At 38.1% G+C, this 13,788-nt stretch overlaps 1 long non-coding RNA gene across 1 annotated transcript in view; it reads right to left on the bottom strand.

The window, feature by feature from the left end:
- Positions 1–385: 385 nt before the first annotated feature.
- Positions 386–13,788, bottom strand: part of LOC129243623 (uncharacterized) — a 65,317-nt gene continuing 51,914 nt past the window's right edge. The window contains exon 3 of the long non-coding RNA XR_008582330.1: positions 386–2,478. This is a non-coding gene — a long non-coding RNA (uncharacterized LOC129243623). The remainder of the gene's footprint in view (positions 2,479–13,788) is intronic.

Raw genomic sequence — 13,788 nt, 5'->3', positions numbered from 1 at the left:
ATAATTATGATACCATTATTTATAGTTTCCAATATCACTATACGCATTTTGTGTTGGTGAAAAAAAATTACACTTTAGTGGGATTAGAAAAAAATTTCAGTGGTACTTAAAATTTAGTGCACTACGCTTATTTCTGATTTATATACTTTTGAACCTGAAAAATATAACTGGTTTAAAATACATATTTGGTTAGAACAATAAAATTAGAAAATTAGCAAATAAAAGATGGATAAAAGATACTAACAGCGCAATTCATTCTAAGATGCAGCGCTTTGCATTTGTAAAAATTCTACTCTTAGTCAAAAAAATAAACTTATAAAAAATTATGAAAATGCATATACAAAAATAAATATTTAATTATAAAAATGCATTTACTTACATCTTGACCGATTTGTCCCATATCCGCGTAGTAATCAACCATCGAGAATAAGAAGAAAATTACAATTTCGTTGCTCGAAAGAAGTCGTCAGTGGCCAAAAGCAAGCAAACAAAAATAAATAAAAATCAAAAACTCGAAATCAGCAAGCACCACCAAAAACTATAGTTGAACGCTACCAATAACAACAACAACTGTTTCGTGCTGTTGTACTGCAATCAGCAATCAGCAGTTAACCTTAACAACAACTGAGGCGCACAATGACTTGTTGCTAATGGCAGGCAACAAAAATCAGGTTCAGGTTGAGCAACAACTAAGAGCTGAAAAGCCGAACAGCTGTACAGCGAAGCGCACACACACCAAAAATCAGCCAAATCGGGCGAGCCTACTCGCGGCTGGCAGAGCTACGCCTGCGTTGCTGCAAACTGTTGCACGCGACCACTGCGTACATATGTATATGAAAATGGAGCGTGCGCGATCTTTTGGTGATTGTTTTTGCTTTTGTTGACAATGTACTTCTGTTGCTTTTGTAGCGTAGTGTGATATTTTTAGACTTGCGCCTTTTTTATTGTTTTTCTTTTCGTTTTTTCTGTATTTTTTTGAACAATATTTTTTTGTTTTTACTGTTTCGCGCGCGATCGAATTTCTCCGCTGGTTTTTTTATTATTATTATTTTTTTTACTTTATACGAGTATAATCAACTTTGTTTTTAATTTATTTAGGTTTGGTTTTTCATAAACAATGCTTTTGCCTTACAGATGGGGTCAACGGGGGCGCACCTTTTGTGCCTTGCGCCATGTGCCTTGTGCCTTTTTTATATGCTTGGTTTGGCTTTTCTGTTTCTGCTGTATGCTGCGTCTTATTGTTGTTGCTATTTTTTTTTTCTAGTAGTAAGTGTAATTTTCTTCACTAACTCAATTCGTTGAATTTTTACGAGCTTTTAACACACACTTACACTCACTTCGATTGCAATCGATCGCACTTATCGATTTTCTCACCTCTCACCTCTGCTCACTCTCAAACTTGCGGTTCTCTATTCGTGCTGCTTTCGTTTATTTTTTGCTCTTCGCTTGCACTCAACCGTTGCAACGGCGTATTTATTTACCTTATCGGCGCTGTTGTTGCTCACTACTAGCAACCGGTTGGAGTCGTTTATTCCGCTCTGTGCCTTTTTGCTGTACGCCCTTTATGCACAGTTTTCTTTCTTTTTTTTTGTGGGTTTTTTTTGTTTTTTCTGTATGTTTTTTTTTACTCCTTTTCCTCAGCTTTTCCTTAACGCTTTTCTTTGGCGCTGCTCCTTCCCCTTATTTTTTGTTTTGGTTCTTTTGTTCACTTGATATTTCGGCAACAACTGTCACCAGACGTCGCTCATTTGCAAATCGGCAACTGGTTTGTGCCCAAGCGCTCGACTTGCACCGCTTGTTGTCGTTGCACTGATTTCTCTTTGCTGCGCTGCAGCAATCGATTGCAATTTAGCTGCTTCTTGCTTTGTTGCTGCTCTGCTGCTGTGCTTACTTTTTCAACTCAGCTGTTTTGCTGGTGTTTCACGTTTTGTTAGTGTTGTTGACACCGTTTGCTATCGTATAATGTTGCCAAATCGTTTGTTGTTGTTGTTGTTATTGTTGTCAAGTGTTTCAGCCTTATGCCGCTCGTTATGCTGCCCCGATTGTTACTATCTGGGTTGTGATTGAGGCGCTTGAAGGTGAAGATTTCACGTCGTATATTGATGAAGCTTAACTCTTCGCTGCGTTGTTGTAATTGTTGCAGTTGTTGTTGGTATTTTTGTAATGGGTTAGCTTTACTGGTTCTGTTTTTGATTTTGCTATTCATTTGTATATGCAACAACGTGACGGATGGAAGCGCGGCTTTTGCTGCGTCAAATCGTCAAGAAAAAGTCTACGACTTTACAGGTTTTATTTTGTGCTTGTAACGGTAATTCGCTGCTCAAGAATATATGAAAAAATTATGATTTTTAAATTCCCTTATTCTCGTTGCGTGGAGTTTTTGACTTTATTACTTTAGATATCTTTGAATTATTAACTATGTTCGGAATTATTAACTATGTTCGCATCACACACCTCTGGTATTTACTGTTGTTTTATCTGAAATAAATAAAATAAAAAAGAAAAGGTTAGAATGGTCAAAAACAACATAAAACTAATTGGAATAAACTCGTTGTGTGTTCGACTAACCATAACCCTCAGTGGTGCCAAATATGGAGAGTTCGACCCATTTTGGAGATTTCTAAGAGCATTTGGAGAGAGATTTTTTTTCATTTGGGGATGGGGGAATTTGATGGGACTCTTTTTTTGTTTGTGGTTAAATATGCTCATATTGAAATTAAAATATATAAATATGTATGCTGGCTGCTCTTAAAGATTTTTCGAATGAAGATGTTTTTTGTACATTAGGATTTTAAATTTACATAAATTCTAAGAAGAATTTATATTGGCAGTCCAGATCTGAATCCATTGGACTACAGTTTCCAGTGAGAATTGAAGAACATGACCTGTCGAAGAGCCCACAGAATTTCGGAGAGTCTCAAATAATATTTGGTTCGAGCAGCGATTTCAATATCCAGGGAAACCGTGCGTTGCATGGCTGAATGGCCTAATCGTTTGAAGGCTTTTGTAAGAGCAAATGGAATGAAAATTTAATTTTTTTTTTTACTATTTACATAATTAATTGAAACTAATTTCATTAACACGTTGGCTGCCAAAGCCTTTTTAGAATTTTGATCGTTCAGTAGCAGTGTCATTTAACAATTTTGGTCACCTGAGGCCAACAACTTATTTATGTTCTTTTTTGTTTCTTAGTGCCTAAAAATAAGTTTTGACTACTCGCGACTTTATTTTGGTCGCTAATTTTGCAGTTATAATGGTTTTTTTGTGTCGCACATTTTCGTGCGACATGGCCTGGGAGATCATAAAACATGTTGTGGGGCCACGTCGCACGAAAATGTGCGACAGTAATTTTTTGTAGTTTTCGAGTTGTATTTGATATTTTTAGTTTATTTTACTTAGTTTTCTACCAGGAAGCGAAGGCAACGAGCTTTTGAAAAACCTCTTGCTGTTATTGATTACAACAAAGCCAAATTAGGTGTTGATATATCCGATCAAATGACCGCCTACGCCACCACTCTCAGAAGAGGTGTTAAGTGGTACCGCAAAGTGGCTTTTGAACTGTTACTAGGAATGTCTGTCGTAAATGCTTTTATAATATATAAAAAGGACTTCATGTCTCCAGAATCCATAACAAAAGGAAAACATTTTATAGAAAAAAGAAAGGACGACAACGGAAAAACAATAAGGCGTGCTTGTGTATTGTGTTATGCCATGTCAAAAAAATCTGCTGAGAGAGTAACAGCCAGAAAGAGCTTGAACTAGCAACTATGTGTAGAATGTTTTCCTAAATATTCCCACCAGAAAAATTAATTTTTGCACTTATCTCCATTAAAAAATAGAATTTTTAATTTTAAGTTTATTGTTTTTCTACTGACTTCCATTTGAATTTACATACATATATATTTTTATATTTGTTTTGTTCATAAATGAATTAATTTTTAAAAGAATTAATAAAAAGACAAATTTTAATTTACAACTTTTTTATTATCCAAAAAAATACCATTAAAAATACACAACGGCCATGGGAAATACACCAAAATGTTCACCACAGGCCAGAGAATCCAAATTCTATGTAAAATTTCATATTAAAATGTACAAAAATGTGTGACGTGGCCTCAGGGTAACATTTACGTGTCGCACGAAAATGTGCGACGTGGCCTCAGGGTAACATTTAGGTGTCGCACGAAAATGTGCGACGTGGCCTCAGGGTAACATTTAAGTGTCGCACGAAAACGTGCGACGTGGCAGCCAACGTGTTAAAAAAAGTATTATAATTTCAAGTCTATAACGGGCTTAACTTGTAACAGAACTTATGGCAAGCCTAAGTATATAAGAAAACAATTTTTTCATATTTGTTTTAATTTTTTTTTTTATATACTTTAAGTTTAAAAAAGATGACAAGAAAGAAGACCGCAGATCATATTTTATAAATAAAACACAACAAAATTTTTAGAAATAATGATTTTTTTAATTTTTAGAATAATAATAAAATCAAATAATTTTCTTATTTCACAACGCTCTTTATAGTCTATGCCATTCTTGTATGAAATGCAACATTCGTTAAATGCGCACCTCAACTATGCTGACAAAACCAGATGCGCGTATAATTGCCCATGACTTTTTCGCTTAGCTCGGCCTGTAGTGACTTGTTCTCCAGCTCTGAAATCTAAAATTTTAACGTAGCCACAGTGAACGTAGTCCAGTGGTGTCAAATCGTGACATTTCGACGGCCATTTGAATTCGTTGTTTCCTGAAATAGTGCGTCCTGGGAGCATCATTTTCAAAGAATTACGGTCGGATGACGCTGCCAACCCAAAACCCATAACAAATAGTGACTCCGTGTAGGTGTACATACATATATATTTTTTCTTGAATGATATTTGGGTTTTTATTAACCCAATTGCGGCAGTTTTGCTGGTTAACAGCCGTTTAGGTGAAAATGCGAAGTGCCTTCTTGCAGAACGATAATTTTCATAAAATGTTTGGATCTTTCAATTGAGTATAGATCCGTAATTAAGTTTGCCAAGCCCGTTATATCAATTGTCTAATTTTAAAGAAATTAACATGTCAGCAACACCTGCTGTCCATGATCGGCATCACTTTTGAATCACAATTTATATATATTATATATATTATATATTTTTTTTATTATACAAATTGAAGATTTTCATAATTTTCTAACAAAAACTTTTTCCTTTTTTTTTGGAAAACTTTGTAAATATCTTGGAAACATTTAACTTTACTCAAAAGTTAAGTGCCAATGAAAGCTGGCAAATTCATTACCTTTAATTTTTTATATCACTTGTTTGATCGATCAACGAATTCTCCAAATATTAGACATTTTTACGATCTACCTTTTTTCCTACTCTAAAACATGACAGAAATAAAAGTATGTGAATTTTCAGAATCAGCGGCCGATGTTACATAGAAATTGGATGAACCAAACTATGGGTAAATAAATCATTATTTTTAAACCAGTGCAACCGTGGCCGACTAAGTTTGGATGGGCCAATCATTCGATTGATTCAGCCCACAGGGTTTAGAGTTACACCATCTGGGTGTGCGAGTCTATGTCGAGTCTATGCGAGAGCTACACATTCACAGAGGATATGCTCTGACGTTTCCTCGTACAAATCGCGAGATAGGAAGACGCTTGTTTCTACTAGTCATGAAGTATCCTGATATGATAAGGAAGACTACAATGTCCCGTATAGTATCCGGTGAGAGTTCTATCTTTTTTTGTTATCTATGTTTAGAAGCCTACAAGGCGCTATTTAAGAAGGAATAATAAACTGTTTCACCTAGAACTCGCATCCAGTGTCGTATGAATTCTGTGCCTTCCCAGTGACTAGTGACTGCTACCTGAATGCAAAACAGTGTTTTGAAAATGGTTTAGAATATCTGGATCTATTTCGAGTTGTTAAAGCTTTTTATTTGGATTGAAATCAAACATCATATCTTTGAGTTTTGACGATCTCCTTCAATTGGTACGACCACTAAGAATACGTACAATCCTGCTGAGTTTTGCTCAACGTTTTCCGTCACTAAATAGACAAAAACAGCGTCATTTTCGTGTTTCTCTGTTAGCAAAGTGTAGCAGATATTTTATTTGGCCTCAAATTTCGGAAGCCGTATCCAACATACTTCAAAAATCAAAACGTACTCTAAATTGTAACTAAGAATCAACTCTGACAAAACGGAGCTGGTGCTATGTACCAGAAAATATAAACCTCCACACTTTAGACTTCCCAAATTAAACAGCAACGTCCTCCCGCTTTCATCGCAAGTTAGGTATCTTAGAGCGATACTTGACTCCAAAACTCCATTGGAAGCTACACAATGAAAACCGGGTAAAAATGTCCAGTATAGCTTTCTTCGCCTGCGAATCTATGTTCGGCAAAAAATGGGAGCTCAAGCGTATGTGTGCCTCGTTTTGTGGGAAGCTCTTCGGAATGGCTATAATATCACCAAACTGAGGAGGGTGCAAAGGACTGTATGTATGGGACCGTAGCATGTAGAAATTGCCCCAGTGCTGCCCTGAATGTCGGTTTGCATTTACTTCCCATCGACTTTTGCGTTATTTCCATCGCTGCTCAAAGTGCAATCAGGTTAAAGGTTGGAGGTTGGCCTCTGGAGGCAATTACTTAAGTGACATGGAAGCTTTTTTGTGCAGTTAATACCGTATTTCTCTGAACTGCGGACAGATCTCTCTATTCGTAAACTGGAGTTTATAATCCACGTGTAATCAAAAATTTCCTACTCAAAAGGGTTTACTCAATTCCAAGTAATTGAGACTCCTAAAATGCAGAAAAACACTATTGGACACCTAATGAAAAATTATTGCGTGCCTCCAAATCTGCCCATTTTACCGACCAAGTCACAAAGAAAAACCATAAAATTGTATTTAAAAGTAGGCCTTTTCATACAATTTTTGTTTTCAAACCAAACTAAATCAATAAAAATTCTGACCATATTTTTTTACCGAATTCAAAAAAAGAGCAAATCTTCTACCTTATTGAGTGCTATTGAATATCGATTCGAGCCATAATATCACACCATAGTCTGTATACTTAACATTTAAATTTGTATATGTACTATACATGTGTACATAAGTATGTGTGTATGTAGGTGTGTTCTTTTGTTTTTGAAAACGAATTATGTTATGTAGCTCGCTTGTCAAACGCTATGAGCTCACCGATAGACGCTGCTATAAGCGACATACATACGTACATACAGGGTCCGGCACTCGTAGTGTAACCAATTCAATTTCAATTTATTCAATTGAAAGTAAAAAATCTGTGTGGAAATGGTACAAAATTAAGAATCAATTTACTTTTGCTCGATATGATCACCTTTTGCCTTGACTATGGCCTTGCAGGTATTTTGGCCCCCTCGCGGACATTGGCTTTTTTCAGCACCTCGAGACTGGTGAATCTTTTGGTTCGGACTCTCCAAAATGGCCTAAAGAGAATAATCCATCGGACTCGCGTTTTATGAAGTTCGGAACGTTGTTTTTTAGCCATTCTTCGTTCACTCGAGCTTTGTGATACGGTGCCGAGTCTTGTTGAAACGTCCATGGTCTTGTTTGTCTGGCCACGGTTTCAAAGCAACCTCCAGAATACTTTCCCGATAATATTTCGCATTTACCTTGACGCCAGGCTCGATGAAAACGCTTGGAGAGCGCCCATCTGCGGTTACAGCCGCTTAAACCATTACCTGTGGCGGGTGCTGCCTCCTGGTGATCAATCGACGACTCAAATTCTCGTACGAACGATCGGTCAAATAAACCCTATCATTTTGGTAGTTTACGAATTGCTCAAGTTGAAAAATTTTCTCGTCAGAAAACACAATGTTCGGAAATGGACTGCTTTAGGCCAAGCGCAGCAACCCCTTCGCGCTCTCTCAAGTCTGACATGTTGCTGTTTTGGTGAGAGATCATGCGCCTTTTGGATCTTGTAAGGCTTGACTTTGAAATAATTTTTCAATATGCGGCGGATGCTACGGTCAGATATTTTCAGTTCTTTCGCCATTTGATTGGCACTTCGTCGGAGATTTCGCTCAAGCTTATTCACTTTTTGAACCATGTCACGTGACGTTGCAGTCTTTTGATGACTACCTCCAAGTTAGTTACACTTCGAGTACCGGACCCTGTATATACATAAATGTTTTCGCATAAGTTTTTAATCAAGTTCAACAAAATTTGCATACAAATAGTTATTCCCACGCTTAATTCGAAATCATTACATATTTAATTAAAACAAAACTTGAAATGTTTATATACTTGTCTGGTTTCTCCTTAACCATTGAGAGTATTAGCCGGGAGGGGACCGCGTTAGCTTCGTTATTCGGACGGGTCATTTAGGCACGATGTGGCTGAGGCAGTGGACAGGTGGCTGTAAGCTTTTTTCTATTTGGGTAGCTCAAAAGTAAAGTCTATGAAAACAAACCGAGCGACCATCTCAGCATTAAAAGAAAATATCCATTTGCCCAAAGAGTGGGCACATTTGGACGAAGAAATCAAATGCATCCATTGTGAAGGATGAAGGTGAAGGAAACTGTTAGAATGAAAGAAGACATAGGAAAGGGTTCGGGGGAAGGAGGGAGGAAGAAGATTGGGTATTGAAATGACGGACGATAACTGAGTTACAGTTGTGTTAACTGCTTTATGCTGTTGATGAAGTTCATCAGATTTTTTATATCAAGGCCTGCTATATCAGCAGACGGGGAAAAGAAGTGAGAGCAAAGATGCTTAATTCTTAATCCCGCAAGAGCAGGGCAGCTAAGAAGCAGGTGCTGAGATGATTCCACCTCATCCTCCATACAGCTGACGCAAAAAGGACTCGAAGTGATTACAAGTCTCATGGAAGATCCGTCGAAGGCCTCCAATCCACACGTGGCCAAAAGATTTTCGTCAGCTTACAAGTTTGTGTATTTGCCCAGCGCTCGCTGAGTTGACGCGAAGCCCATCGTTCCTCCTCTCCTTTCGCGAGGAAACTACCTCACAGGTCCCTTGTCTGGCCAGCTCATCCGCCCCGCAGTTTCCCATAATATCGCTATGACCAGGTACCCAAATGAACCTTAAATCAAAGAATTCGGATGCGATCGAAAGAGAGGCCAGACATTGCCCAACCAGTTTCGAATGCTCCGTCATTGAACCCATTGCCCTAATTTCCGTAAATATTTGCATTCTTGACAGTTATTCTGCAAGTGAGTAGCCAATCAGCTGCTTCTTTGATGGCGACTACCTGTGCTTGGAACACACTGCAGTGATCCGGTAACCTGAATATGAGTGTGATGGGGAGCTCTTCGTCGCAAAATACTCCTCCGCCAACCCTTCCTTCCAACTTCGAGCCATCCGTGAACAGACTCACCAAGCCCTGTCTCAAAATGTTGCACCCAGTCCACTCCTCCCTTGATGGAATGTGGGTGGAGAATGTTCCGCTTGGACTAAGCGAGGGTGTACACTGATCCGTCGTCAGGGGGATGATAAAAGATGAAATATTACGAATGACAATCCTTTGACGTGGAATCCAAGAAGGCCATGAGAATGATTACGCTAAAGTTAAATGTTGCTTCAAAATAAAGTCAGCATCAATTTGACATCTCACACGATTGCTGAGTTTTTTTTTAATTTCTTTTCCTAACCTCCTTATATAGCCACCATGTACGAGGGTGGTTCAAAAAGTGCCCGTGTTTGATGATAGAGGGCGATCTTGAGGGAAGTTAGTCTTAGCGACAAAACAAATTTCAGGCTGATTGACAGGTTAGTTCGGATTTGGATGGGAAAAATACGAGGAGATAAAAGCAAAGTTGGACGCTGTCTATGGGGACGCTTTGCCATCTATGACCACAGTTAGATATTGGGGCAACGAACTTAAACGTGGGCGGACACCCGTTTTTGATAAGGAGCGACCAGGACACTCGGCAGACGGGGCCACCTAGGATATCATTCAAAAAAGTCCACGAAATGAGTCTCGCTGATTAACGAACGAAAGTGCGCGAAGTAACAGATGCCATAGGTTTGTCGACCGGAACATCAACTAATGTCTTACATGATAAGTTAGCGATGAAAGAATTGTCGGCCCGATAGCAGCCGCGATTGCTCACGGTGGACAACAAGCGAATGCGGCTGTTAACTTCGAAGCAGTATTTGGAGCAACTTAAGCGAGGTCTGAAGGAATTTTTGCATCGAGGACCTGCATTTTTCAAACCAGGATTCATTATTACACACCAGAAACTAAGCAACAATCAAAACAATGGTCTTCTCTTGGTTAATTTGCCCCAAAGAAGACGATGACAGTCCCATCGGCTGGAAAGGTCATGGTGACGTTTTTTGGAATGCGGCAATACTACAGTGAGTTATTGGATCGCTTTCACAAAAACTTGAAGGAGACACGGCCACATTTGGCGAAAAAGACGATGCTGTTTCACCACAATTGCACACCTGCACATACATCCGGAGTTGTCACCGCCCAACTGCATGAATTGCGTTATGAATTGCAGCCGCACCGCCCGGGATTCACCCGATTTCGCTCCCTGCGACTTTTATTTGTTCCCTAAGATGAAGAAATGGCTCGCGGGAAACAAATTAAGTTCAAACGAGGAAGTCATCGCCGAGACAGAGGCGCATTTTGGAGAGTTCAACAAATCCTATTTTTGGAGCGGTTAAAAAATTGGCCGGAGCGTATGGTGAAGTGCATCTTTCTAAAAGGGGATTATGTTGAAAAATAAAAAAAAAATTCTTAAAAAAATTATGTCTTCATTTCTAGCACGGGTACTTATTGAGCCCCCCTCGTATGTACTTACACATCAATTTTTTTGTTCACCAGCATTCAAAACAAAAAGCTTTAACACATTAATGTCTTATTTATGCACTCGCTAATGCATACGTAGGTGTGTGTGTGTGTATTAGTATTTAACTTAGCCGCATTAAAATCTCACACATTTGTTTGCGTGCACTTAAGCGATGAATTTGCAATTATTTAATATTTTATATTTTTTATTGCTGCCGCAACATAACAAAAATTCACGATTTATGGGTGATGAACCAAACATCCGCTACGATTTATCTGCTACCCAGAGGCGAGACTAAAGATGAAGAATGGGGCTCGAACTCCTACCGGGCAACAACAAACATTATGCATACCAACAACACGAAATATTGGAATCAAACAATTTGCGGGCAAAAGCTATGTGGAGTCAACGTGCATTGCAGTGGCCACTGTAGCAGCACTTCAAAAATTCCCACACAATTCCGACGCTAATTCAGACGAAAAGCAATGAGGCAGATGTAGGAGCAACGTAGAGGCAGGAACAAGTAAACTCGGAAAAAATGTTATAATAAAACTGAAAGCACTAATTAGTGTCAACTCATTTAATTTTAAATTTGTCTTGGCTTACTCCTTGAAGTCTTAATATAAAAAATTTTTAGTTGTCATTTGCATTAAACTTTAAATGGGATTTTAAAAAGGCTTCAATTGTATTTATTGAAAGTATTTAAAGCAATTTAAGCCATTTCAAATTTAAGCCAGTACAAAGGATTGATCATGCAAGTATAAACAAAATCCGGTAGCAATGGGCCCACTGTAAGTATTGCTCCATTTTTAGTATCCGAATTCTGACAGTACCAACTTTGAAGAATGGAAAATAAAAAGATGGCACACCAGTTATAAATCTGTGTGACTTTTCGTGCTTATCATCTTATCACTGCCTCTTGCCATAATACGCTAAAGACGTCATTTAGTACTTGCAGAGTGCGAAAACGTAAAGCTCGAACTTAGTTATTAGCAACCGAAAAAGTTATTAGCAACGTCACTACACCTGTATGCGTGTGTATATAGTAGGTGTATTTCTGTCATTACAGTGAAAATTAGTAGAAAATTTTTAATGCGTGCATACTACAGTCGCTCCTCCCGGGATCCCGGACTTTTGGTATTATTGAAGTATCGAAATGAAGCATCGAAAGATTTTTGAAACTGAACAATCTTTTGCTGATTGAAAGCGTTTTGGAATTTTGAAAGTTTGAAAAAATGTGTTCCCAATACTCCATCCGCTCTTTTTTTCGTTGACAAAGCTGCTAATACTCCAGCTGATGCCGCTAATCTCTTCCCGGAGTTCTTTAAGTCAAATTTTGCATCGGCCTCCGACAGTGAGGAAAATGTTTTCTTCGATATAGAAATAGTCAATAGATCTTCGGCAAGCTAGTATTGGCCACTGAAGATGTCTTTAGAGGCATTACTCGACTTAAATCTTCTTCAAACACTATTGTTGATGGTCTGTCTGCGGTGTTATTCCAGCAGTGTGATTCTTTACTACACCCTTTGTTGTTAATCTTTGCCTGGAAATTGACTTTCATTTCACCCATTTTCAAGAGCGGTAATAAAAACGATATTAGTAACAACAGGTCTATTTCAAAGCTTTCCGCCATTGTCAAGCTTTTTCAATACATCATCCAGCACAAATTGATTTTTGCTGTCAAGAACCTAGTGCGTCCGTGCCATGCTGGCTTCTTTCCGGGCCGCTCAATAGTGTCTATTTTAGCTGTATTTTCGGATGATTGTATCGCTGCCTTCCAATCAAGGCACCAGGTTGACAACGTTTATACCGACTTCTCTAAGACCTTTGATCGGGTTTTCCATATAATACTAATAAAAAATTAGCCTGCATTGGCTTCCACTCAGCCTTCTTAAGCTGGATCTCATCTAACTTGCATAATCGCCATTGTTTTGTCGTCGTCGACAATGTCAGGTCTCTTACTTTCGTAGCTTGTCTTGGGGTTCCACAAGGTAGTATTCTCTGTTCAATTCTTTTTGTTCTGTTTATCAATGATATTCACTCTTGCTTCTAGTCAGAAAGATTCCTGCGTTATGCAGACGACGTTAAGATTTATTCGACAATTACTAGCTCCCTCCACTCTGAATTGATACACATTAATTTAGATCATTTCAGGAACTGGTGTATCAAAAATCGTCTATCGCTCAACATAAATAAGTGCTTCCAAATTACCTTTCCCAAGCGTGCCACTGTTCTTGCCTCCTCTTATCACATGTCACGTGTAGGTAATTGAATTTAAAGACTTCGGTGTAATAGTGGATTCGAAGCTTACTTTTACTAGTGATGTAAATTTAACTATTGTCAAATCTTACGCTATGCTTCCTTTTGTTAGACGTCGTAGCTCCGATTTCTCCAACCCTTATGCGCTGAAGCTTTTGTATACGGCGTTTGGCGTTCCAAACTGGAGTATGCATCCTTCATTTGGTCTCCTAATTATACGTGACATGCTGCTAGAATTGAACGATTCCAAAAAGTATTCTTATAGTACATTTCGCGTTGCGTAATTTACGCTTTTTGGATCCTATCCCTACATATTGATCAACTTAAATCATTGCATAATCCTATCTTTATCTTTCATTTTTGCTGTTGACTGTCCGGTGCTTCTTGAAAAGATTTTCTTCAATATTGCAGCCAGAGCTCTGCCTAGATCGGAGTTCTTCTATGTTGGTCTTTCAAAATCCCTTTATGCTCGAAAGGCTCCTATTACTATAACCTTAATTGAGTTTAATAAAATCTCTAAATTTGGTGAGATAGATCTTTCATTTTCAAAAGATCACCTATTAAAAACTTTGAGTATTTATTATTAATAGTTTAATTGTATTTTGTTTTTTATTGCCACTTAGCCTGTAGGAATCTTTATATTCATTGGTTTAATAAATAAATAAATAAATAGTATTAATTTATAGGAATGCCAAGAAAATATATAAGTATATACTGAGGAGCGCAATGGAGCGT

Source organism: Anastrepha obliqua, chromosome 4 (assembly GCF_027943255.1).
Source record: "Anastrepha obliqua isolate idAnaObli1 chromosome 4, idAnaObli1_1.0, whole genome shotgun sequence".
Lineage (NCBI taxonomy): Eukaryota > Metazoa > Arthropoda > Insecta > Diptera > Tephritidae > Anastrepha > Anastrepha obliqua.
The sequence above is the reverse complement of the archived record's forward strand: the minus strand, read 5'-3'. Positions and strand labels throughout refer to the sequence as shown.